We start from the raw sequence: 26,456 nt of genomic DNA, 5'->3' as shown, positions 1-26,456 counted from the left end.
TTGCCCTGGAGAGTCAACCAAAATAAAAGTTAATTCAAAACCTCCTCTAGACTTGGCCTCCCTCTTTATTATATGTACAGGTTTTTGACTATGGGGAATGTTTTTGAGTTTGAGGAAAGGCGTTTTGTATTTGTGTTCTATTTGGTATTCTCCACCCCTCATGCCATCCACATCCCATCCTCTCCACTTTGCATCCTTGGAGAAAATCCCCTGAGTTGCTTTTACACACATCTGACATCCCTATGTGAAGCCAATCCAGTAATCCTGACATAATTAGCAGCCGCTTCTCAGCAGAGGCTTGGAGCAGGGCTGTAGGTCAGATTCATTGGCAGAACTGGTATAGGGGGAGCAAGAGAGGGAACTGGTACCTTTTCCTGCTGGGCTAGAATCTTCACCAGGTCCAGGAGTTCCCTACTTCCTTCAGGTCAATGACTTGCTTGAGCACCAAATTGGCTCACAAAACTTAACAAACCAAAACATAAAATAAAATAGAATGAAGCAGCCCACTGCCTCCACCACAAAGATATCCCACATCTGTCAAGGATCAGAAGTTCAGCAGAGTGGTCTCTTGAAAAATGGATTGCCTAATTAGACTCTCTTGCAAGGCAGAAGACTAGTGCATACCTGTTGCAACAGGGGAGAAAGAAGATGTTCTAAATTTAAGTCTTAAACTGGTTCTTTTGAGGTAAGCATATTTGCTAATCCACTTCAAATTGGATTATACTCTGAGTAAGAAAGTACTTGCAGATTCATCTTGTTTATGAAATCAATAGATGGTTATCAAACATCTACAATGTAGTAGGCCCTCAGAAAACAAAGCCAAAAATTAACTTCCCTAACTTCAAGGGGATTGTGTTCTACAGGTGGGATTTAACATATACACAAGTAAGGGGAGGAAAGGCAGCAAACTAGAGAATTTGGGTTGTAGAGTCAGAAGACTTAGGTTCAAACCCCAGCTCTGACTACTTCTATCTGTGTGACCTTGGGCAAGTCATTTAACTTCTCTGGGCCTCATTCTCCTCATCTATAAATCGAGGAAGTTGGACTGGATAATGTCTGAGACCCCTTCCAGCTCCAGAGCTATGGCCTTAAGTGTGAACAGTGATTTCTGAAGGGAGAGGCTAACAATAGACGGGGTTAGGGAGGACCTGTGCTTTGGAGGAAGCTAGCTTCCTCCTTCTCATAGATAGTGAAGCATATCTTATATATTTTGCTGGTGCTGCTTTTTTATTTTTGGAAACACAGCTCAATAATTTTAAAGAACTCTTGTTCAGATCATGATTACTGTGGTTATAGGAACTTCAAAAAGTTCTGGTGATCAATTTATCCAGCCTTCTCTATTATCCATTGCGTAGTTCACAGCTACCTTCGGCACAATGTTCATATAATTCACTTTGGGGTTATGGCCTGTGTGTTGGCAGAATAGATAAGGTTATGATTCATTGCATGAGTCTGGTTTTCCAGGGAACATTTCCTACACTTAGCCCAGTACTGATGTTGGAATCTGTCTAGTCTGTTGAGGCTCAGTTGCTTAAGGAGCTAATGAATATTCATTTCTTTTCCCTGGGTACAAAGTAAAATAACCAGTAATTAGTATAATATTTAATACTTCTATTCAAAATAAATAAATCTTTTGTAAAAAAAAATCTAATTATTATAATGAAGCAAATTCTGCATTTGTAACTAAAATTCGATGTGGTGTTTTGAAAATGCTTCTAAGCCTTCATTTACATGTTGAGATTAGTTAATTATTCCCCTTGTATGCATAAAACAGAACTCTAGATCTTACCTGCATATATTATTCGTTTTCCTATCTAACCACTTCCTAAGGTTTAGCTCAATCTGATATTGAAATATTACTTTTTTATGTAATGGAGACTATAGTATTGGTATTCTGAAGTCATAGTTTTAATCTGTGTTTGTGCTACTTTTCCCTCCTCTTCCCCCACCCTCCAGCCAACTTTACATTATGGTTAATGTAAATTACAATATGGTCATTCAACTGAGTTTTGGGTTTGTGGATGGCAAGAATTGTGAAGTACAGTTCCAATGTTTAGATCTCTGAGCTTCTGGCACTCTAGGAGGGAAGGGGGTCTACGGTGATAGCAACTGGTCTAAATTCCACTAAAAGATCAGTTACTGTGACATCTTTGCTACATGCACTGTGAATTGCCAACCTCTAGTCATGGTGTCATGTGATCTCTGGGTATAAGCTGCTACAGCTTGGTATAGTGAAAATAACTCTAGACTGCAGTCAAAATGTCTGGGTTCAAGTTTCTGCTCCAACACTTACTGGCTATGTAACCCTGGACACTCACTTGTCATCTTTGAGCCTCAGTTCCCTGATCTGTAAAATAGGGATGTTCACACTTGTACTACTTAAAGAGTTGCGATAAAAGAGTTTTATAAATCATAAAATATTATACGAATGTGAGTTATTTTAAGCACTGGGATGAACATTGAAAACATGTAATCATAATCTCTCATATAGACATTTATTAGATACATTTGCCTAGTGAAACTAGCCCTGGTCAGAAGGGAAAAATTCATTTTCTCATGCCCTGATGCATTCAGTACAACTAGATGCATCCTAGATAACATCACACTGTTGTCAACAGGTAATTTAAGAAGCCCTCAATAATTTAATCTATTAGGAAAAGCAGATGTACAAGATATTTGTTTGGATGAAGTGTGTTCAACTAATAGAGACCAGGGCCTATTATTTTAGAATTTATTGACAGCTTTTCTGGGTAGCAAATCAATAGAATCATAGAAATATTGAATGTGAAGGAAGCTGAGAAGTCATCAGGTCCAGGCTTTTTCTTGATAGAGCAAACCTTCTAGAATATTCTTGGTATCCAGCTGCTGGGCAGCCTACATTCTCAGAAAGTTACTTCTTGTATTGAGCTAAAATCTTTCTCCCTGTAGCTTCCACCCAAGTCTTCCCTCTGGGGCAACACAAAATATTACTACTTTTTTCTTCTAGCTTTTCAGCTGTTTATAACTAGGTATCATATCATTCTTGCCCTCCTAACTCAACACCAAAGTATGTGTCCTATAAGGTGTATATCCTATACATTCCCTAAAAGACCATCTGAAATGTCCCTTTAGATTTTCACCTAAAGAAGCCCATAGAAATTAGAGGAATAAGAAGGAAATTAAAGTATGCCAGTCATATGATGGTAGAGAAATAGGGATGAAGGGAATTCTCATTCTGGAGTAGAGGGAAATAAAAGCAGCAGTGACTAGGCTGAGAATTGCTTTGAAGAAGAGGAGGAAAGCAAGGTATTCAGAATTTAGTTAGGGACAATAGAATCCTTCCTCTTCATTGTTTCTCCCATATGTTCTAAACTTTGCATCGTGGAAGCTTCCAATTTGCTTTTTTTTTCTTCTTTTTTTTTTTTCATTTTAGAGGTTCCAAAGAACTGAGTTGTACTGGTTTGTTGAATTGGACCTGCATCTAAGTAGCTGTTGTTCAGTCATTTCATTTATATCTGATGCTTTGTGACTCCAATTGGGATTTTCTTGGCAGAGATACTGGTTTGCCATTTCCTTCTCCAGCTCATTTTACAGATGAGGAAACTGAGGCAAACAGGGTTAAGTGACTTGTCAGGGTCACATAGTTACTAAGTGTCTGAGGCTAGATTTGAACTCAGGAAGATGAGTCTTTTTGACTTCAGGCCTGGCGCTCTATCCACTGCACCACACGTAGCACATGTAAACAGTAAGCATTTGGGATCATCAGTTTCTTTTTGCCAAAGACAGCTTTCTTTCGGACAGAAAAGTGACTGTTAGAAAGATATAATGATTGGTAATGGGGCAAAGTTTCCAATCAAGACCCTACCATAACACCTTTCATGCCTCCAACTTATACAGCATTTTCAGAATTTTGCAAGTTCATTCTGAGAGAATCATACAGTTTACTTCCAAACATTCTTTTTATAGGATAGAAATAATACGAATAATAAATTACCCTCTCTTCCTCAAGATCTTCCCAGCCATTATTCTTTGATCTAATTAGACTACAGAACGCAGCTCCATTCATCTTCATAGAGAAGCAATAGCATAATGGGGAAATGCTCACTGTAAAGTAACTTAACTGTGAGATAGGATGCAGTTGCTGTTATAGTGGCAAAGATTAAGTTTCTAAGAAATTTGGGTGTGAAGTCAAAAATCAGGCATTAGAGCCCTTTGCTCTCCCCACCCCAATCCAAAGCTTTGTTAAAAGATTATGTGTTGTTATTGGAATTTTAACAATTCGTAGGGTGTTTTTCCACAGTTTTCCTTCTGGGAGGTAATGTAAGATGGTAATGTAAAGATGTAATGTAAGCTTAGGGGATCCAAACATGGAAAAAGCATCATTATTGTAATACTCAACACATTGTAATACTCAACACTTACTAAACTAAACTTAGATCTAGGTACTTCAAGAAGATAGTTGAGTAACCCCTACATGGAAGTCATTGTAAAGGTTGCTCTGAGGCATAAGAAGATATACAGGGTGCCATCTCTGCTTTTCATTTTTTCAGAGCTTATGTTTCACGACTTATGAACTATAAGGTGAGACAAGACATATAAACTCATAAGGGTAGCTAACAAGATTGTGTATGGGAGACAAATGGGTGGTGGGAGTAAGCCAGACTTGAGTTGAGCCAGTCTGGTATCTCAGATTCAAGATTGGAACAATAGCTGCAGCTGCAGAACATAATCATCTTACAAAAGGAAGTTTATGGAGCTACATTGGAGGAACCCAGTGCAAAACAAGGAAAAGATATTCAGTGAGGCTACAGCATTGATTTGCTGAATGTAGCTTGCTGGTGCTAATGTTGTTGTGTTCTCACTCTACTAATTGGAACAGAGGGAAGAGCTACATGAGCTTTTTGTATCCTGGATTTTGAAGGAAGGGCACCAGGAAGCTGCCTCAGTGGCCCAGGCCTTTAGAACTCTAATCCAATTTTAAGTTTCAAGGACATTTTCAATATCGTTTAAAGGAAAGCTAGTTAAGACTGCTAAGGGGCAAGGCCTGTGGGTATTAATCCCATCACGGACGGTGCAGGATTTTGGAAGAGGGTAGGCCATAGGATGATGTGGTTTTTTTGCAAAAAGTTTCTAAGAGTCAGAAGGACTTGATTTGGGCCTTGAAGGAAGAGTCGGAAGGATGTAGATGCAAAGGGAGACATAAGCTATGGCTCTTACCAGACTGGCACTAGGCAAAGTTTGTTTGCCTTGTCATCCTCTAATCAGGACCTTCTCCTTCCACTCTTTTCAATAAGCCTTCACCCCAAGTGACCTCTGAGGCAATGCCTCCTAATGAGTGGCACCCATGAACAAGGCCAGTCCTAGGCAAAATCTGAAGTAAGCAAAGTCTTTTACAGTTGATCATTATTACGACATTGCTATACTATGCACAGTGATCTCCTGGTTCTTCTTGCTTTACTTTGCATTAGTTTATAGAGGTCTTGCCATATCTTTTTTCCCTGAAACCATCTTTCCATTCATTTCCCATAGCACAATAGTATTTTATTACAATCACATGCCACAATTTGTTCAGCCATTCCCTGATTGACGAACATCCCCCAAATCCAATTCTTTGCCACCACAAAAAAGAACTGCTGTAAGTAAATATCTTTGTACATGTAGGTCCTTTTCCTTTTCTTTGATCTCTTTGGAGTATAGGCCTAATAGCTAAGTCAAAGAGTACACATAGTTTTATAGCCCTTTGGGCATAGTTCCAGACTGTTCTTCAGAATGGTTGGACCAGTTCAGTATTCCAACAATTCATTAATGTACCTATTTTCCCTCATCCCCTTAAGCATTTGTCATTTCCAGTAGGTCTGAGGTATCTCAGAGTTATTTGAAATTGCCTTTCTTTAATCAATAGTGATAAACAGCATTTTTTCATATGACTATAGATGGCTTTGATTTCTTCTTCTGAAAATTGCCTGTTCATATCCTTTTACCATTTATCAATGGGGGAATGACTCTTATCTTTATAAATCTGACTCAGTTCCCTACATATTTGAGAAATTAGGCCTTTATCAGAGAAATTTGCTGTAAAAATTTTTATATTACTTCATTATCTATAGTTCCTTTTAGCAGAATGTAGTTTTCCTGATTATCTTTCAATCTGTTCTATTTTTGCTTTTGCTTTGTCTGAGATCATGATTGCCATCTGTGCCCTCTTCACTTTGCCTGAAGCGTAATAGACTCTGCTCCAGCCTTCATTTCAACTCTCTGTGTGTCTTTCTTTCCAAAATGTGTCTCTTCTACACAACATATTGTTAGATTCTGGCCTCTTCTGCTGTCTGCTTCCATTTTAGGAGTTAGCTCACCCCATTCACATTTAAAGTTATGATCAACAACTATGCATTTCCTTCTATTCCATTTTCCTTTGTTTATTTTTCTCTCTCTCTCTTTTTAACCTGTTCCTCCTCAAACGTTAGGCTTGATTCCGACTAGTGCCTCCCCCAATTTGTCCCCCCTTATAATTCCTACTGTATATCTCTTATCTTCTTTCTCTCCTTTCTCCCTATTGGGTAAGACAGATTTCTATACTGAACTGAATGTATGTGTGTATGTGTGTGTGTGTGTGTGTGTGTGTGTGTGTGCACGCGCGTATGTACATGTATACATATTTTTTCCTCTTTGAACCAATTCTGATGACAGTGAGATTCAAGCATTGCCCACACCCCCCATTTTCCCATCCACTATAAAAGTTCTTCCTTGTCCACCTCCTTAAGGTGAGAAGATTTACCCCATTCTACCTCTTCCTTCCCCATTCTTCCAGTGCATCCCCCTTTATCACTCCTATATTTTTTTTTAGAGATCATCCCAACATAATCCACTTACATCATGACCTCTGTCTTTGCAGACTCCTTCCAACTGCCCTAATTATGATAAAGTTCTTAAGAATTACATGTAGCATCTTCCATATAGGAATATATGCAGTTTAACTCCATTGAGTGAGTCCCTTATGATTACTCTTTCATGTTTACCCTTTTATGCTTCTCTTGAGTCTTCTGTTTGAATGTCAAGATTCTTTATCCAGCTCTGGCATTTTTATCAGGAATACTTGGAAATCTTCCGTTTCACTAAATATTCTTTTTTTTTCCTTGAAAAATTATATTCAGTTTTGAGGTAGATTATTCTTGGTTGTAATCCTAGCTCCTCTACCCTCCAGAATATCATGTTTTGAGTCCTCTGATCCTTTAACGGGGAAACTGCTAAATCTCGTATGATACTGACTGCGGTTCCATGGTATTTGAATTGTTTCTTTCTGCCTGTATCCAATATTTTCTTCTTGACCTAAGAGCTCTGGAATTGGCTATAATATTCCCTGGAGTTTTCATTTTGGAATCTCAGGATGTGATTGGTGGATTATTTTAATTTCTATTTTGCCTTCTGGATCTAAGCTATCAGGGCAGTTCTCCTTTATAATTTCTTGAAATGTGATATCTATGCTCTTTTTTTGATTATGGCCTTCAAGTTGTCCAATAATTCTATGCTATTTCCCCTCAATCCATTTTCCAGATCAGTTGTTTTTCTAAGGAAATATTTCACATTTTTTCTATTTTTAAAAATTCTTTTGACTTTGTTTTACTGTTTCTTGATCTCTTATGGAGTCATTAGTTTCCACTTGCCCTATTCTACTTTTTAAGAAGTTATTTTCTTCAGTGAGCTTTTGTACCTCTTTTTCCATTTGGACAATTCTGCTTTTTAAGTTCTTTCCTTCTGTGCTTTTTTGTGCCTATTTTATCATTAGACCAATTCTGTTTTTAAGGTGTTTCTTTCTTCCATTTTTTTTGTCTCTTTTACCAAAATTCTCTTTTCATAATTTTCTTGCATCACTCTCATTTCTTTTCACATTTCCCCCTCTACCATTCTTATTTCTTTATTTAATTCTTCCAGGAATTCTTGCTAGCCTTGGGTCCAATTAGCATTCTTCTTTCAGGCTTTGATTGTAACTGTTTTCACATTGTTATCTCCTAAGTCTATGTCTTAGTCTTCTCTGCCACTGTAGTAGCTTTTTATGGTCAAGTTCTTTTTGTTGTTGTTTGCTTGTTTCTTCAGCCGATTTCTTGAATTTGAAAGTTATATTAAGGTTGGGATATCTTCATCTGGGAGTGGAGAGACACTGTGCCAAGCTTCAGGCTTTTTCATGTTGTTGTTTTCAGAGCTAGTTCTGGGAGTCTGCAAATTTTCAGCCTTTCCAATTCCAATTGTGATCCAGTGAGAGGTGTGGTCTCCTGATCTGATCTCTTTACCCTCCTCCCCTGCAGCCCCAAGTGCTAGCACTTTTTTGGCCTTGAAACTGTGACCAGTGCCCCTGCTCCCTTATCACAGGTCCTCCTCTCCATCCTGGAACTGTGACCTGGAGTTGCTTATGGGCAATAGAGTTGCCAATCAGTGCCAACCAAGAGTCCCCTATAATCTCTTTCTGACCAGTTGTCCCACCCCCTCATTTTGTCTTGGCTGAGAGTTCCTGAAGCTTCTGCTTTTGCTACTGCTGTCACAGTCACCTGCAAGGCCCCTCCTGGTGTTACAGAATTCCCCTGAAGTCCTTTCAAGTTGCATTAGGCTGGAAAAAAACATCTTCTGACTTTTTGTTGGCTCTGACATCTTGGCTCTGACCCTCCCTATTCTAATGTTCTTGTACCTTACTCTCCCACCCCCATACTCTGCAATCTAGTGACACTAGCCTCCTGGCTTTTCCTAGCTCACATGACACTTCATCTCCTGACTCCAGGTCTTTTCACTGGCTTGAAACTCTCTCCATGCTCATCTCTGACTCCTAGTTTCCCCGGATTCCTTCAAATCTCAGCTGAAGCCCATCTTCTACAAGAAGCCTTTCTCAGGGCAGCTAGGTGGCCCAGTGGATAAAGCACCCTCCCTGGAGTCAGGAGGACTTGAGTTTAAATCCAGTCTCAGGCCAGACATTTGCCATTTACTAGCTGTGTGACCCTGAACAAGTCACTTAGCCCCAATTGCCTTGTAATAACAACAAAAAAAGCATTCCTTATTCTTAGTTCCTTCCCTCTAAGACCACCCCTAATTTATCCTATACATATCCTGTTTCTACATAGTGGGTTGCATGTTTTTCCCTCCCTTCAGCAGTGAGCTGAAATCAGGGACTGTCTTTTGTTTTTGTTTTTTTTGTATCCCCAGCACTTAGCACAATGCCTGGCATGCAGCATGTATTTAATAATTGCTAATTAAATGATTGAGAACCAGCCTCAAGAGTAGTTTTTCTAAAAATTTCAGAATGAAAAGCATAGACTATAATATTTTTCTATTCTTAAATTATAAAGGATTACCTATTAACAGCTTAGCTTTCTCTTCTATAGAAATGTTCATTGCACTTACGAAAGAAAAGTGTAGAAATACTATGGGTTATGAATAATACCTTGTAAATATTCAAAGGTAGATGTATGAAACAAATAATATTCCAGGCTTGTTTGGTGTATGATAGAAATATTCTAGCAGAACGGGCAAAGCATCCAAATCAAGAGAGGTTGGGTCTCCCTGGAATCTGGCAGATGACACTAACAGGAAAGACCATTAGTTTGGGTGTCATCAAGCTCACATATGATCATTTTCAGTTTCTTGCATAGTAATTCCCCATAGCTTATAATCTTTAGAAGTATTTGTGGGTTTACTTCATGTCAGTTATTTTATTTTAAATTTTCAACTAGGAGTTCTTATGCTTCAATGGATCTGTGACCTCAATGATTTGGATGTTCCCTCCAAGGATACAAAATTGCAACCCCTCCATGCCTGCCCATCCTGTGTGACTCTGGTCTGTGTCCTTCTATAAATTTGCCACAGGAAGGCCCATACAACCTTAGGTAGGTCTTCTCCATTCTCTTATACCACTAAGAGGTTTCCAGTGGAGCACTCTAACTATCCCCATCATCCCTTATCCTCACTCCATGTTCAACCTATCTTCTCTTCCTAGCATACATTTCCTTGATCACTTCTTTTTCTCCTGTTCTTCTGCAAAGATCTTATTTGTTGTCTTGTCTGTTATAGTCAATAGGGAGCTCCTATCAGGGTTCAAATTTCCCTCTCTCCCCCATGTTTAGCAATTTGGGGGAATGCAGTTTCCTAAAAAGCTTCCATCTCCCCTCATTTCAACAAGCATTTACTAAAGTATTTAGGTATATAACACTATGATAGATATTGTTGAAACAACGACAAGAAAGTACAGTCCCTGCCTTTAATGGGTTTACATGTAAAGTAAGTTTCTTGATGGAAATGACTGTCTTATTTTTACATTTGTAGCCCCAGTGTCTAGCCTATTACTTGTCATACATAATTAGGTTTAATGAGTGATTGATGATTTGGTTACATTATGCCAGGATAACAAGAAACCTGAAAAAAAAATTTGTGATAAATCCACTAAATAATCCATAATTCACAATTCCTTTGAGCAGTGCTCCATTACCCATTAAGATTAGTGAGGGGCCCAAAGCTATAATTGCATTCAACTGCTTTTTGTGACTACTTCTTTGAAATAACATGGCTGCTGGGGAAGGAAGCCATTTTTCATATGTGAGTTTGAGCTTGGCTGGCACTTCCCCAACAATTTCACTAAGATTCTGCTTCTTGGAATGGCAAACATGAACTTTTTCTCCTCCAGTCATGTCAGTTGCCTGATCCTGCTGTCCTGAGGCAAAGAAAGAACTGTCGTGGCAGAGAACGAGAGCTCGGTGAGTTCAAGGACGGCAGGAGACCTCTCTTCCTGCATTAAATTATAGATTAATGAAGATAAACCTGAACTGCTGGTACCACTGTTATTCTCCCCACAAGGTGAAAACACAAGCCCACACTTCCTGGACATGAACTGGTCTAGTCATTTGCCCCAGGTTGTTTTCCAGAGGAGGGCTTTAATGTTACCACATTTGAAATGTATTTGGACTTGATGGTTCAGTCGTGTGGCCACTATCATTCACTGAAGTTCAAAATAAAGCCCCTGCCTCATCAGAGGACAAGGCTGCCTGCAAATGGGACTGTCTGGATTTGAGAGTGAACTCAAATTTCTAGGTCTCATGCTGGTGAAGGATGAGTTGGTTATGGAAATGATGCAATTAGTATACCTGTTGGGGAAGGAGATGATAGCTACTTTGTTCATACAATGCCCCATGTTGGCTGATTAGAGCAAAAGAGGAATGCAACATTGATGGGTATGTACAGTGTGACACGCTACAGGGACCACAAAATTACAATCATGTGGTTGTACAGAACTAGGGCTTATCTTGGTTCCATTTTCTATTATGATCTTTCTTTGAAGAATGGGTTTGTATTGGGCAATTTTATGCTTTCATTATGTTCTTTTTTCAGGAAATGAATCTATTGGAATTTTAACACATTAAATCCTTTTGAAAATGGATTACAATTGTCTGATCTTTCTTAAAAAATGAAATTTCTTCCCTTCTGGGTTATGGGGGAAGGGAGCGGTACATGGGAAGGGAGGAGGTTGAAATGTGCAACCTGTTATATTCAGAAAGCTATCATGGAATGTCCTTTGAAGACTTTGAAGATGAAATGTTTAAAATTCAAACATAAGTTCTATTTGGACTTAGGGTTTTTTTAAAATGTAAAAGGGCTGTGAAAAGGCAGGGTTCATGGAATCCACAGCTTAGAATGCAGAGATTCATTTAGGTCTCTTTTAGTAGTACAAATGATGAATCCTCTGAAGTAGTCACATTATTCAAATCCATATGGCACCTTTCCTTTGGACTGGAACCAATGACCATATTTTATATAATCATAATTTTGAATAGTGTGAATTTGAATATATGTGACCATTTCAGGTCATTTATTATTGGCATTAATTGGAACCAGATCTACCAAATTGTATCTTAGCCAACAAAGGTAAGTTGTAGAAAATGTAGAAAAAGTTGTGGAAAAAACTCACTCCACTCCTGTGTTAATGCTTCTTTTTTTCTTGCTTTTGCCTAGCATCATAACTAGGGTGGGGTGATTGGAACTTGTTCCCAGGGTGCTGAATTTAGAGGTTACCAGAAGCACTTGCAACCTTTGGCAGCTTAGATAGAAATGATAGAGCTTAACAACTAATTAGCAAGAATAACCAATTAAAATAGGAAACTCTGAAGTGAATGTAGTAGCTACAACTCAGGTGACCCTCCTGATCCTCCCTGAGGTACAATTTGTTCTATTTCCTCCTAATGCCTCACCCCCCAAATCCTGCAATGAAGTGGTTTACCACAACAGAGGGAAGCATATAGAAATTTCGGAGGCAGAAATACATGTCATTTAGTATGGATATCATAAATCAGTGAGTTAAAAATTTGAACCTATCCATCAGGCTGATCTAAAAACCTGGGAGAACTGACTTTTTCCTGTGTTGCTGCTAATTAATAAGTCCAGAAGTTTTCTTGTGTTTTGACTTTGGCAAGTCACTTAACGTATATAAGCCTCGGTTTCTCTATCTGTAATTATTATCTTCACAAAAATGGAGATAATAATAGAACCTAATTTGGTTAGGCTTGTTATGAAGCTCAAATGAGATAATGCATGTAAAGTGTTTTGCAAAGCTTAAAGAACTATATCACTGTATTGATTATTGTTATTATAGGTATTACCATTTCTTTGTTATCCACGCAAATGAAACAGAGCCATGACACATGTAATCTCAAATCAATAGAAAGATATAATTATATGAAGCTTTGTAATTTCCTTTTCTTCCAACTAACTTGCCTTCATCATCCATTTATCTCACTTCAATACTAAAAATAATTTATCTTCCCTAACCATTCACACTGCCTTAGTTGTGGTGGGGCAAGTCCATTCTCAATGAAAAGATTGTCATACAGGTTCTGTAAAGTGTATGGTTAAGATTGGAGTTTGAATTTTAATAAGAGAAATGCCTAAAAACCTATTAGCCATAAAATGGAAATATCTAGATATATTTTATCAGAAAACAGTATCTAGATCAAGCTGCCCCTCAGCTAGGAGTTAAGTATGAATGAAATCTTGTTAGTACACCAGCTTGATCCTTCAGGACCTCATAGCACTCGAGCCTCTCCACAAGTATTGGCATGGGCAAACACCTCCATTAAGAAAGACCACATGGTTGCTAGAAACTACCCAAGATTCAGCATCATGAACTGTATAGATCCTTGAGGTCCTGGTAATGTATGAATCTGAGGAAGAAGCTTATTTTCTCTTTATAGATTCTCACTAAAGCAACTCTTCACCTTTGCAGGAACATTCTAAAATGGTAGGAGTAGATGGTCTTGTAGAAAGAACTCATTGTAAGTCAGCAGGACTCTTTCTTCTTCTCTGACTTAGAATAATAGATAAGGAGGAGCTCTTTGGATGAAGACAGATGCACTTTTTTTGGCTTCCCAAAATGAGGAATTCCACCTGCTCCATGCCATTTGGGCCTTCTCAAATCACGGTGAAATAAGAAAGAATAAATGTGAAAAATAAAGAAAAAATTACCAAAACATCCTTAACAAATTAAGCTCTAACCAAGCTTGTGAAAGAAAAGACAAAACTATCTTTCACACAGCTGCCAAATCTCCCTTGATAGATGGGTCTGATCATGGCCACTCCTTTGTTCAAGAATCTTCAGTAGCTCCCCATTATACAGAAGTTAAAATACAGCCTCAGATTGGAGCCCCTCCAAAATCTGACTCAAATCTACTTTTATAGGCTTATTACATTTTAAGCTAAATATTATTTTTATAAGTAACAGAAATCTATTTTCTCTCCTTCTCATCCTCTATATCATTGGAAAAAAATTAAAAATAAAGGCAAATTCCTTGTAACAAACATGCATACTCAAGCAAAACAAAATTACTCATTGGCCATTAAAAAAAAAAAGCCTTGTCTCATCTGCACCTGTATAAGCTGTATCAAATCACTTTACTTCCTCAAGTTAGAGAGAGGGAAGGAGAGAATTTGTAATTCAAATTTCAAAAAACCAAATGTTTAAAGGCCTTTGTTTACATGTAATTGAGAATAAATAAAATGAAAATTAAATATAAAAAGAAAAGAAATTTTAAAAATCACTTTGGAGATTATGTGTATGCATGTATGTATATGTATATATGGGTATGTATAATGTACATGTGCCTATATGTATATCTGTGTATGTGTGTATGTATATATATATATGTCATTCTATGCCTTCAGTCCATCACCTCTCTTTTAGGAGGTAGGTAGAGGGCTTCATCATTGATCCTCTGGAATCACGTATATTTGTTGCAATAATCAGAATTCCTATCATTTTCAAAGCTATTTGTTTTAACAGTGTTGTTATATAAATTGTTCTTTTAGGTCTGCTCATTCCATTGTTTTATAGCTTCTACAAGCTTCAAAATTGTTCTATTACACAATATTGATGTTACAGTATGAATTATTCTTCTGGTTCTGCTCACTTCTCTCTGTACCAGTCCATACAAATCTTTCCATGTCTCTTTGAAATGTTCTATTTCCTCATTCCCTATAGCAGAATAGCATTTCGTTACAGTCATATGCCAAAATACATTCAACCATTTCCCAAATGATGACTACCACTTTATTTTCCAGTTTTTGCCACCACAAAAAGAGCTGTAATAAATAATTTTGCATATATAAGACTTTCCTTTCTTTGATTTCTTTGGAGGATATAAGCTGCTTACTGTTTAGGAAGGTTTTGTGTATAGTTCCAAACAACTTTCCAGAATGGTTGTACCTCATTCACAGGTCCACAGGCACCATCGATGTGCCTACTTTCCCATAGCACCTCCAACATTTATCATGGGGTTTTTTTGATCATCTTTGCTAAGCTGTTGGATATGAAATAATCCTCAGAATAGCTTTAATTTGAATTCATCTAGTTATCAGTGATTTAGAACATTTTCCTATATGGCTATAGATAGCCTGGGTTTCTTCCCTTGAGAATTATTGTTCATATCTTTAGACTGTTTATCAACTGAGAAATGGCTCTTTTTTCTTACAAATTTTAACAGTTGCTAATATATTTTTGAAATTAAATCTTTGTCAGAGAAACTCACCGAAAAGATACCTCCCCCCCCAGTTAATTGTTTTCCTTTCAATCTAAGCTTTATTGGATTTGTTTATGAAAAAACTTTTAATTTCTTTTTGTTTATTTAATCATCTGTGCATATCTCTATCCCGTATTTTGTGGTGAGCTTTTCTTCTAAACATGTATCCGATATTTTTGTTTTTCCATTGGTTCTCTAATTTGTTTATAATGTGATCTTTTTTTTTCTCCTAGATCAGGTACCCATTTGGAACTTATTTGGCATAAAGTGTGAGATGTTGTATAAATATAATTTCTTCTATATTGCTATCCAATTTTATCAGCAGTTTTAATCAAATAGTGAGTCCTTTCCCAGTAACTGGAGTCTTCGTATCAATCAAGCATTATACTACTATGTTCATTTGCTTCTATATGTTGTATACTTAATTTATTCTACTCATCAATCTCTCTATTTTCAACCAGTAGGAAATCGTTTTGAAATTTTCTACTCTGTAATATAGTTTGAGATCTGGCACTACTAGTCCCTCTTCATTTATCTTTCCATTTCTATAACTAAATCCTTTGGTAGTTTGATCAATATGGCATTGAATAAGTAAATTAACTTAGTATTATCATTTTTATCATGTTGACTCTTCCTCCCCAAGAGCAATTAATATTTCTCTAATAACAACAATAGCTAACATTTAACTTTTAAAATTTCCTCCCAGCTCCTTCTTGAGCCAAAATTAAAGAGGGTAAACAAAACAACTTTAATTAGCTTAAAATAGACAGTGGTATTTTATTCTTTAAGAATGAAAACTACAATGAACTCAAACCACCTATCTCAGGAAGGGAGGCTTCCTGGTTTTTTAGATCTCCAGAGACAGATATTCCCAGAAGATGTCTCTTCATGGCCCATTCCAGAGCTATGGAACCCAGCTCTTTCAGAGAAAGTTAAGCCAGCTCTCCCTTGGAGATCAGGGCTCAATTTGACAGATGTATTGTTGAATGTTTTGTGCCAGGCACTGTGCCAAAGTGCTTTACAATCATTTTCTCATCTGATCTTCACAACAACCCTGAGAGGTATTTTTATCATCATTTTACAAATGAGGAAACTGAGGCAAACAGAAGTTAAGTGACTTGCCCAGGGTCATATAGCTAGTGTCTGAGGTGACATTTGAACTTAGGTCTTCCTGGCTCTAGGCCCAGCACTCTATCCCCTTCACCACCTTGCTGAAAGTAAACATTGTGGAATTGAATGAACTGGCTTTATTCCTCACTGAAAAGGAAGAGAACCTTAAAATTTTAGAGATGGAAGGGATCTTTGAGATGGTTTCATTTAATCACTTGATTTTGCAGATGAGACAGCCTGAAAGCTCAGGGAGTTTCAACAGCTTGCCTGAGGTCACACAGATAGCTTGGTAGTTCATCATTTCCTCTTAACAGACTGGTCTGAATTCTATTAATGGCTGAGCCAGGGCCTAAGCCCAGATCTCAACTCAGAGCTAAGTGCCCTCCTAATGCACCACCCCATCTTCTAGTTTTGCTTGAGTGTGTCCTCATGCGCATGTAACAGGGCCAGATTTGAGTCAGCAGCAGAATTCTAAGGATTAGCTTCAGGTGCCGATTTCAGCTGATAGCAGCAAATGACTCAAATCTGCTAGAAACTGAGTTGAGTCATGCGTTTCTGTTTTTCAGTTTCAGGGTCTGTCTCGTAAGCACCAAGGGCCTCTCCCCTTACCAGGCAGCTAGTTTGTAAGGACATATTTATAAAAGCTCAGGCAGACTTACTTAAAGATTTGAAATCAACAAAAGACTATGTATTGAAGTGGAAAACTGCTGGATGTGGGTTCAGATCCTGATTCTGACATATTACCTGTGTGACATTGGGCAAGACACTTAACTCTCTGGTCCTCAGTTTCCTCAACTGTGAAATGAAAAGTTTGGACTAGATGACCTCCAAGTTTCCTCCCATTTCTGTAGGAGAGAAATTGATGAGAAAGAAAGTAGTATGTCTAGGCCTAGACCTAAAAGCAATCACAGAAACAGGAAAGGATCCACAGGGACAGGAACATTTACAGAAGTTCTTTTCATAGTAGCAAAAAAAAGGGGGGGAGGGGCAGGTGAATCTAATTGAGAATAGCTAAACAAATTATGGCAAATGAATGCAAGGAAATACTCTTGTGCTGTAAGAAATGATGAAATGGAATAGTTTCAGAGGAAAATGGGAAGAACTCTATGAACTGATGAAAAGTAAAGTAACCAGAACTAGGAAGACAATTTATACAACGACATTTAGAAAAACTATTTTGAAAGATGTTAGAGCTCTGATCTGGGTAGTAACAGCCCGCAATGTGAAAATGAAGATTGGTCCTCTCCAAAAACAACAGTAACAACAGCTCACCTCCTGCCAGGGAAGTGATAGGCTTAAAATGCAGAAATATATGTGTGTGTGTGTGTGTGTGTGTATGTGTGTACGTGTATGCGTATATGTGTATATATACATATATGTATCCATACATGGTCAGTATGGGAATTTGTTTTTGTGGACAATACATATTTGTTACGAAGGTTTTATCTTTTCTTCTTTAATTGTTCAGTGGTGGTATATATGGGAGGCAGAGGCAAATGCCTGTAAATAAATAATTTTTTAAAAGAAAGTAAATAATGTGGTGCCATAATAACTAGTGTTAGTGAATTTCCAATCCCTTGGAGCCTTTTAAGCAGCAGCGGGATGAGCACCTGTTCAGAATATTAGATTGAATTCCGGCTCAGGTGAAGATTGGATTTGATGGCTCTGAGGTACCTTGTAACTCAGACATTCAGTGGCCAAGGCCACCTGCCCTGGCTTATGTATCCCACAGTGTTGCTCAGAGAATCAAGTAAAGCCTTATGTAGGAAAGCACTTTCTATCTCAAATGTTCACATCTAAGTTGGCATTATTGTTAGACAAAAGCCCACAGCAATAGTTTTAGAAACAAGAGGGATATTTCCCTTTTAGCAGTCCAATTAAATAAACAACAGGACACAGAATCAAACTGCATAGAATGAATAAGAATGACAGGAAAGCCCATGCAGGCATAAGTAGGGATCACTTGCAGTGAAAGGCTGTACTTTTAAATTTTCCCACGGTGCATTTGAACACCAACACTCAACTTGTTCTTACAAGCTTGTTTTAAGTTCATTTGAGCCGACAATCCTCTGACAATTCCTCTTAATAAAAGCATGCTTTCCTATTGGAGACATGGTTTCATGTACTTTTTTTTCCCCGGCTGTACTGTCACCTCCAATGACAAATTAACCTTAAAAAAAGAAAACAAAACCAGGAGACTTGAATGCCACTACATCCCGACTTTTAAAAATGGGGCTAAGCTGCTTTCTTTTCACACCCAGAGTTTAGAGAAACCAAACATATGCTTACACAATACATCTGCCACATTAAGTCCTACTCTCCAAGGGAGAGCTGGTTTAACTTTCTCTGAAAGAGATGGGTTCCATAGCTCTGGAATGGGCCATGAAGAGACGTCTTCTGGGAATATCTCTCTCTGGAGATCTAAATAACCAGGAAGCCTCCCTTCCTGAGACAGGTGGTTTGATTTCATCTTAGTTTTTCATTCCTAAAGAACAAAACACCACTGTCTATTTTAAGCTAATCAAAGTTGTTTTGTTTACCCTCTTTAATTTGGGCTCAAGAAAGAGCTGGGAGGAAAACAAATATAAATGGGTATTCTGAAACAATAAATTAGCCAACTCCTTATAGCCTCAGCAAAGGGAATAGAATGAAGGAACATCTGGCCCTGTGTTCTAGGTTCTGAAGCAGAGTGCTTGCTTTCCCTTCAGAAACACAGACATGGTGTGTGGTCCTCTGCACTCATGCACAGCCATTGAGGCATTCTTGGGGCCTGGATGGATTTTGTTCCATTTCTAAACCTGATCCTCTGAAAAGGAAGACCCTCTATGTTGGAGACTGGTAAAATTAGGTGAGGAGGATTTTCTGGAAAATGGCTCCACAAATTGTGTGCTGATGCAAAACTAACAGGCATATGAAAAATGTGTATTTTGAAAACAAAACCCCAGTGGGATTCTCTCAGCACAAAATGAAAAGGTCTTCTTAACATTCAGTTGAACTATTAGAGCCAATTTTTGCTGGTGCTAGCAGTAATCCAGGTATGGCCACTGTCACGGTCCCAGATCTCACCACGGCAAATTAGCACAGTTTTAACTTGGCTCCAAATATCAAGCTAGCTGCTTGTCATTATGCAAGAAAGGGAGGGGGGAAGGGAGAGCAGCACCTACCAGTAAAGCACATTATAATTGTTTAAGCAGGCCCCACAAGTCATGCATTTCAATTATTTGTTCAAAGCAGCCTGCAATTAAGAGTTGCAAACAAGGCTTTTGAATGCAAAGTCAGACAATTAAAATGTTTCATGAGTGCATTAGAGAAAGAAGTTCTGAATTAGCACTTTGAATACACAAGACCTCTCCCTCTCTCTCTCTCTCTCTCTCTCTCTCTCTCTCTCTCTCTCTCTCTCTCTCTCTCTCTCTCTCTCTCTCTCTCTCTCTCTCTCTCCTTCTCTCTCTCCTCCTTCCTCCCCCCCCCATGCTAATCTCTATTCCCTTTCACTCTGAAAGAAAGTGCTAAGGAAGAGACATTTTGGGTTGTGGTTGGGAGGGTTTTTTGTTTTGTTTATTTATTTTGAAAGCCTGACTAATCCCAGGAAAATTGAACCATCCTAATCTGCCACTTGTACATTTCAATGTCTTTTGGTCTCTGAAAGATCGTCCTTGTCCCTGCATAATGGCCCAGGTGCCAAAACTCTTCTCCAAGGGGGGTCGTAAATCACTTTAAGCCTCTCTCCTCCCTCTCTTCCCCACCCCCTCCTTTCTTCCTCCTCCTCCTTTGAAGAGTCAAGACTATTTGAGTCTGTGATTTGTGGCTCTCCAGCATTTAGACCATAGCCCCTCTGCTGGGTAAACTAAAAGACAAGATGAGGGAAGCAGTGATGTATTAGTTGCTAATGGGGGATTCTGTGGTTCTGTGGAAGTTGGTATAACTTCTGCTAGAGAGCAGAGCACACACAGCTGTTTCTGGGGGAGTAGGTAGTGGGGAGTAGGATTGGAAGGCGGGGTGTTAGTTCTCAATCCTTGAAGTTTACAAAATGGACTAAGCTGCCCTATTTCTTTTAAGGGAGCCCGGATGCTTAACTCCTCCCCATGCTCCTTCTCTGCCCTTCTCCATTCACTATCAGCATCCTGTGATTGCTGACATTTAGAAAATTGTTTTTCTAAAAATTAAAACTTGGTTTTTAAAAACATGAACCAGGCAGTTTTGCAAGGGAAGGATTTAATCATGGAAACTAAGTGAATTATTTTCTTTTCCTCTGATGCTTGGCATTCTGTGAGTAGAATTACACAAAGGAATTATCTGGGTGGAGTGGGCTTTTCTGTAAAGGTGATATATAGAGCAAAGGAAAGGAAGAAGGTCCCCAGTATTCAAAGGAAACTGATCAAGCCACAATCACCTTCTACTTAAAAAAAATGTCTCATCAGAGCCAGGTCAATAAAACTCAGGCAATACAAGGCAAAGCTACCTGTCTAGAAGTGTGTGTGTGTGTGTGTGTGTGAGAGAGAGAGAGAGAACCCACCAGGTCCAAACTTTCTGAGCCAAATATCATTAATTTATAATTCTCCAACTTGGTCTGATTTATGAAATGCCTTTTGAATATATTTTATACATTGATTAGGAGATTAAAAATTGCATGGACATTTCTTAATATTAACTAATAATGTGAGCCAGCATGGTATATAATGAGTAGAGAAACAGCCTGGAAGTCAGGAAGACCTAGGTACAAATCTTGCCTCTAAGAACACATAAGGTCTATGTCACCCTGGTTCACAGTGATACTTACTCTAATTTTTAGCATGTTAATACAAAAAGGCTCCTCAAAGTAGTATCATTGAAAAATAAGCAAACAAACTTTTATTTGTTAATTAGAGTGGTTAGACATTCTTTACCACATCTTTACCACAGGGGAGACATGAAAAAAAAAGTTAATGTGTTAATTTACAAGAAGAAGAAGAGGAAAAATAGAACAGTAGAGCTAGTGGATGGTCTACATAAAACTGTGCTTGCGATGTACAATTTAGTTCCCTACTTGAAGTGTCTCAAAAATCCTTGAAAACATCTGTCCTGAATCAGGAGCCATATTCTAAAGTCAAGCCTGGTTAAAATAAATTATAGCTATGTCATAAGTTGGATCACTGGAAAATGGCAAACAATAAATTATTGGATCATATTATTTTTATGTCACACTGCAATTTTCAGGCCTACTCGCCTACTCACTCATTCATTTTATGAGTGTTAGCACTGCTGTTCTTTTCTCCCTAAAGCCTCCTAGGAGGACATGTAGAGAGGCAGCCTCAGCCTAGCAGTGAGTCAAACTCTAAACTGGTGGTGGGGGGTGTTGGCACTTAAAAGCTACCTATCTAAAAAAAAAAACAGCCCACTCAGATATTGCTGCTGTCATATGGAAACTATTCTTCCGACCATTGCCTGGAAGTGAAGAAAGAAGTCTTATTTTAGAGACAAAGAAAAAATAATGTTCCATAAACAGTCTCAGTGTTGAGACAGGTGAACTGAAAGATACATTCCAAGGTCATGAAGTGAGGGTGCATTGCATTCCTGTCCCAGAGAAGGAGGTCTTAAAGAAAGACTGTCTGACTCCTACTTAGAGAGTAGATCTCATTCCAAACCACTTCACAGTCAAGAGGTAGCCTGAGTTTTGCAACTGAAATGTTACCATCTCTGGACTCAAGGGCTGACAGCCAGTTGGCACTTTGGATATCTCAGTAGGAGGGGAAGAGAAGTTTCTGGTGAAGGACACCAGTACAAATGCCTTTTTATGTGGCAGGACATGGAAATACTTCAAATTATCTACCTTCAAAAGCAGGGCATTTTAGTTGCCACATCAGAACTGATGCCAGTTTCTGTGAAATGGAAGGACAAAGGTGTTATGGGGTCTGGCTAATGGGGCCAGGGCTTTTCCCAGCTGTAGAATTCAAGGATGGGAAAGGAGAGCAAAACAAGTTGTGCATTGGAGTATGGTGAAGATTTGAAAGTTTGGTGTCTAGAACATGAAAGATATTAGTCATTGGAAATTACAATTTATCTTACAAAACAAAGATAAAGAGATCAGGAGAGAAATAGCGACATTAATAGTAAACATAAAGGCATATAATTTAGCTTTAAAAAATTAGACTACAGCAGAAACTTCTCATTGGCTTAGGAAAGAGGTGATAGATAAGTACAGAAAACCATGCTGATAACAGCATTGTCAAAGGGATCCTCAGCAACAAAATCAGGTGTTTAGTAATTATGTGCTGTTTGTTAACTGAACCTGAAAACTGATTTCCCCCCTTTCAAAAGAGCAAATCACAGAATATAGGGAGGATGAAGAGATGCTGAGGTATGTCAGAGAATCCAGCCTGGAAGGTTTTCCCTAAGGGCACAGGAAGTCCAAGGTCAGAGACCATCAGCAAGAATGAGACTAGTGGAATCTTATCTATCCACCCAACAGACTACACACACACACACACACACACACACACACACACACACACACACACACACGTGTATGTATACATATATGTATACATACACACATATAATATATACTATATTATGTATAATGCACGTATATACATATATGATATGTCACATATGTTATATATATATAGCATTATATTATATAATATTATGTTATACATACATATACACTGCTAAAGGGAGAGAGCAATTTTGTTTTAAGATGCCTGGGCACAAGACTGTCATTGTATACTTGGGAAAATAAATCACTGAATTGAGCAATGTAAAGGTAAATAGTAAACAGAGGTGATTTTAGGGGTCCTTCTTCCAGAGGAAGGCTAGGTTAGGTAAAATAGACTGGTAAAATCTTGACTGTCCAGTCAACTATTGATTTTCTATGCAGATCGAGTGAGAACATGGAAAATCCACAATAGAGGTTCCTAAAATCATTTTCTGCTGGGTTTTGAATGCAGTCAGTGATTTTCAATGGCAGATTTACCTTCCTAATTACATTTTTCCATCAATCTTCATATTGATGAGAAACAGCCTAATATTTATAATTTACCACATAAAAGGTTTGCATCCTGGCTCTTACCTTGACTAGCTTTGTATCCATGGGGCAAATCTCTTAACTATTCTGGACCTCTGTGTCCTCATCTGTAAAATGGAAATAATAAAAATCTATTTTCTCTCTTTTCCATACCCCTCCATTGGAAAACAAAATAAAACTCTTGTAACAAAAAGATGGATAGTTAAGCAAAACCTATTACCACATTGGCCACATCCAAAAATGTATGTCTTATTCTGCATCTTGAGACCATGTATTATTTTTCAAGAGGTGGGTAATATGGTTCATCATAGGTCCCCTGGAACTATGGTTGGTCATTGCATTGATCCAAGTTCTTATATATTTTAAAGTTGTTTGTCTTTATAATATAGTAGTAATTGTATACATTGTTTTCTTGCTTCTGCTAATTTCACTTTGTATCAGTTCATATAAATCTTCCCAGGTTTCTCTGAAATCATTCCTTTCATAATTTCTTATAGCGTAATTCTATTTCATTATATGCATATACCATAATTTGTTCAGCCATCACCCAGTTTTTGACCATCCCACTTAGTTTCTAGTTCCTTGTTGCCACAAAGATATTTGCTATAAATATTTTCATATGTGTGTGTGTGTGTGTGTGTACTTTTTTTCTTTCTTTGATCTCTTTGGTGTACAGGTTAAGTAGAAGTATCTCTGGCTTAAAGACTATGCACAGTTTAGTAACTTGTGGGGGGACATAATTATAAATTTCTCTGCAAAATGACTGGACTCCACTAGTAGTGCATTTGTGTGCCTTTTTTCCCCAGAGCCCCTCCAACATTTGTCACTTTCCCTTTTTGTCAACTTTACCAATCTGATGGATGTGAGGTAGAACTACAGAGATCCTTTAATTTTAATTTCTCTGTTATCAGTGATTTGGAGCATTTTTTTTTATGTAACTGCTGGCAGCTTGGATTTCTTTTTCTGAAAACTGCCTGTTCCTAGAGAAAAGCACTTTGTGAATCATAAAATATGATAGGGAAAAAAGCTAGCATTATATTTGAGATGAAGACTATTCAGGTAAAGGTTAAATAGGTACTACAGATAGGTGTTTTTATTTAATTGAAAGAAAACCAAAAAGTATTCTCCTTCAACTAGAAATTCCAAGGCAATGCATAGTTCTGTGCTTTTATATACATGGTCCATTTCTAACTGTACAGAGGTATTTTTTTTAAATTATATATCGTAATTTGATCAAGAGTCAGCTGGTAACATTTCTACTGAAACTATTTAATCATACTTTCTTTACTGGAATCAAAACTCACTCAGGCTTCCAACGTCATCTGTGCTTGCTGATAGAAGGTGCAACAAGCAGCTTATCCGTTTGTGGGTGGGGATGGGGAATGGTCAATTTCTTTCTTTCCTTAGAAATGAGAACTCTTCTTTACATTCATTGGCCCTTAGGCCCAAAGCAAGTAGTCCTTCATTTAATGCTGGAAGACCTTGTTCTACTCAGTGGATATTCCTGAAGAGTTAGTTGTAAATCAAATCTTTTAAACCATTAAAATATATATACCATGGAGCTATTATTTAAGGAAATCCATGGTGAATACTTTGTAATATAAATAACGGAGACTTACACAATGCTTTAAAGTTTGCAAAGCACTTAATCTCATTTCATCATCATGATAGCTTTATGAGGTAGATACCACTAAGTCTATTTTAGAGATAAGAAATGGAAACTCAGAAATGGCCGCTGACTTATCTAATGTCATAGCTGAAAGTTTCTGAAACAATATTTGAATCCTAATATATCCTGACTCCTTACCCAGCATTCTTTTATACCACACACTGCTACCATAAAAAAAAGGATTTGCGAATAAAGAAGACTCATCTTCATAAGCTCAAATCCAGTCTCAGACACTTATTACCTGTGTGATCCTGGGCAAGTCACTTGATCCTGTTTGCTTCAGTTACCTCATCTGTAAAATGAGCTAAAGAAGGAAATGTCAAACCACTCCAATATCTTTGCCAAGAAAACCCCAAATGGGATCATGAAGAGTCAGAAATGACTGAAATGATTCAACAAACCACAAAAGAAAGGGAAAGGGTAATTACTGGGAAGCTGCTAAAGTTCGCTAAGAACAAATCATATCCAACAAACTTCATTTCCTTTTCTTATTAGGTTTTCTAGACTTGTAAATCAGGTCAGTGCTATATACATATTAGTATATTTGGAATTTAACAAGGCATTAGATGAAGTTCCTTACACTTTACCTGTGGATGAAATGGAGAATTGTGGAATGGTGGATTGATTATTTGTTGAATAACCATACTTGCCAACTAGAACCAATATTAGACTAGAATGTCCTATCCTGTTACATTTTACCAACGACTTGGATGGAGACAGAGAAGGCATCTGATTATCCAACTTGAAGATAACATAGAAGTTTGAAGGAATAGTTACAATAATAGTAATAGCTCATATAGTGTCACTGATTACAAAGCACTTCCTTCCCAAGTCAACAAGTATTTATTAAGTAACTACTGTCTGCCAGACACTGGGGATATAGAGAAGAGTAATCTATATTATAATAATAACCCTTTGTAGAGCAAGGATTGGGATGTGCATTCTTATATACATTTTAACCATCAGAATGCTTTATCCAAAGTCACACAAACTAGAAAGAGTTGAAACTGGGATTTGAACCTGGGTCTTTTATTCTTTAGTGTGTGTTCTATGCAATATTACGATATTTATCCAGTATCTAATACATGATAGAACCAGGATCCAAAAAGATCTCAGCAGGGGTGCATCAATGAGTAGAAACTAAGTAAATGGAATGTAATAGAAATCCACAAAAAACATAACACTTTAGTACAAAAATCTACTATATAAATGCAGAATAGAGGAGACCTATAGAAAGACAGGGATGTCCTTAAGTAGCAGTATCACTAATGAGTCAACAATTTAAGAAATACAAAACAAAACTACTGCAATCTTAGATTAATAAAAATGTAGTGTCCAGAATATGGGAATCATAGTCACAGGCACACAGGCTGGTCAGACCACACATGGTACCATTCTGGATGCTACATTTTAAAAGAGATATTTATAGACTGGAACCTTCCAGAGGATCAGAATGTGGAGTCATTTCAAAACTACATTATATCAGGAACAATTGAGGGACTTAGAGATGTGGTTAACTGAGTAGTTTTCAAATATAAAATCCTATTTGACATTCAAAGTACTTTATAACTTCCCCTCAATTTACAAGTTTTTTACACCTTATGCCCCACTAAGTAATCTGCAACACACTGACACTGATCTTCTTGAGGTTCATTTC

This window comes from Phascolarctos cinereus, unplaced genomic scaffold (assembly GCF_003287225.1).
Source record: "Phascolarctos cinereus isolate Bilbo 61053 unplaced genomic scaffold, phaCin_HiC Scaffold_3;HRSCAF=262, whole genome shotgun sequence".
Taxonomy (NCBI): Eukaryota; Metazoa; Chordata; class Mammalia; order Diprotodontia; family Phascolarctidae; genus Phascolarctos; species Phascolarctos cinereus.
Note: the sequence above shows the minus strand (reverse complement) of the source record.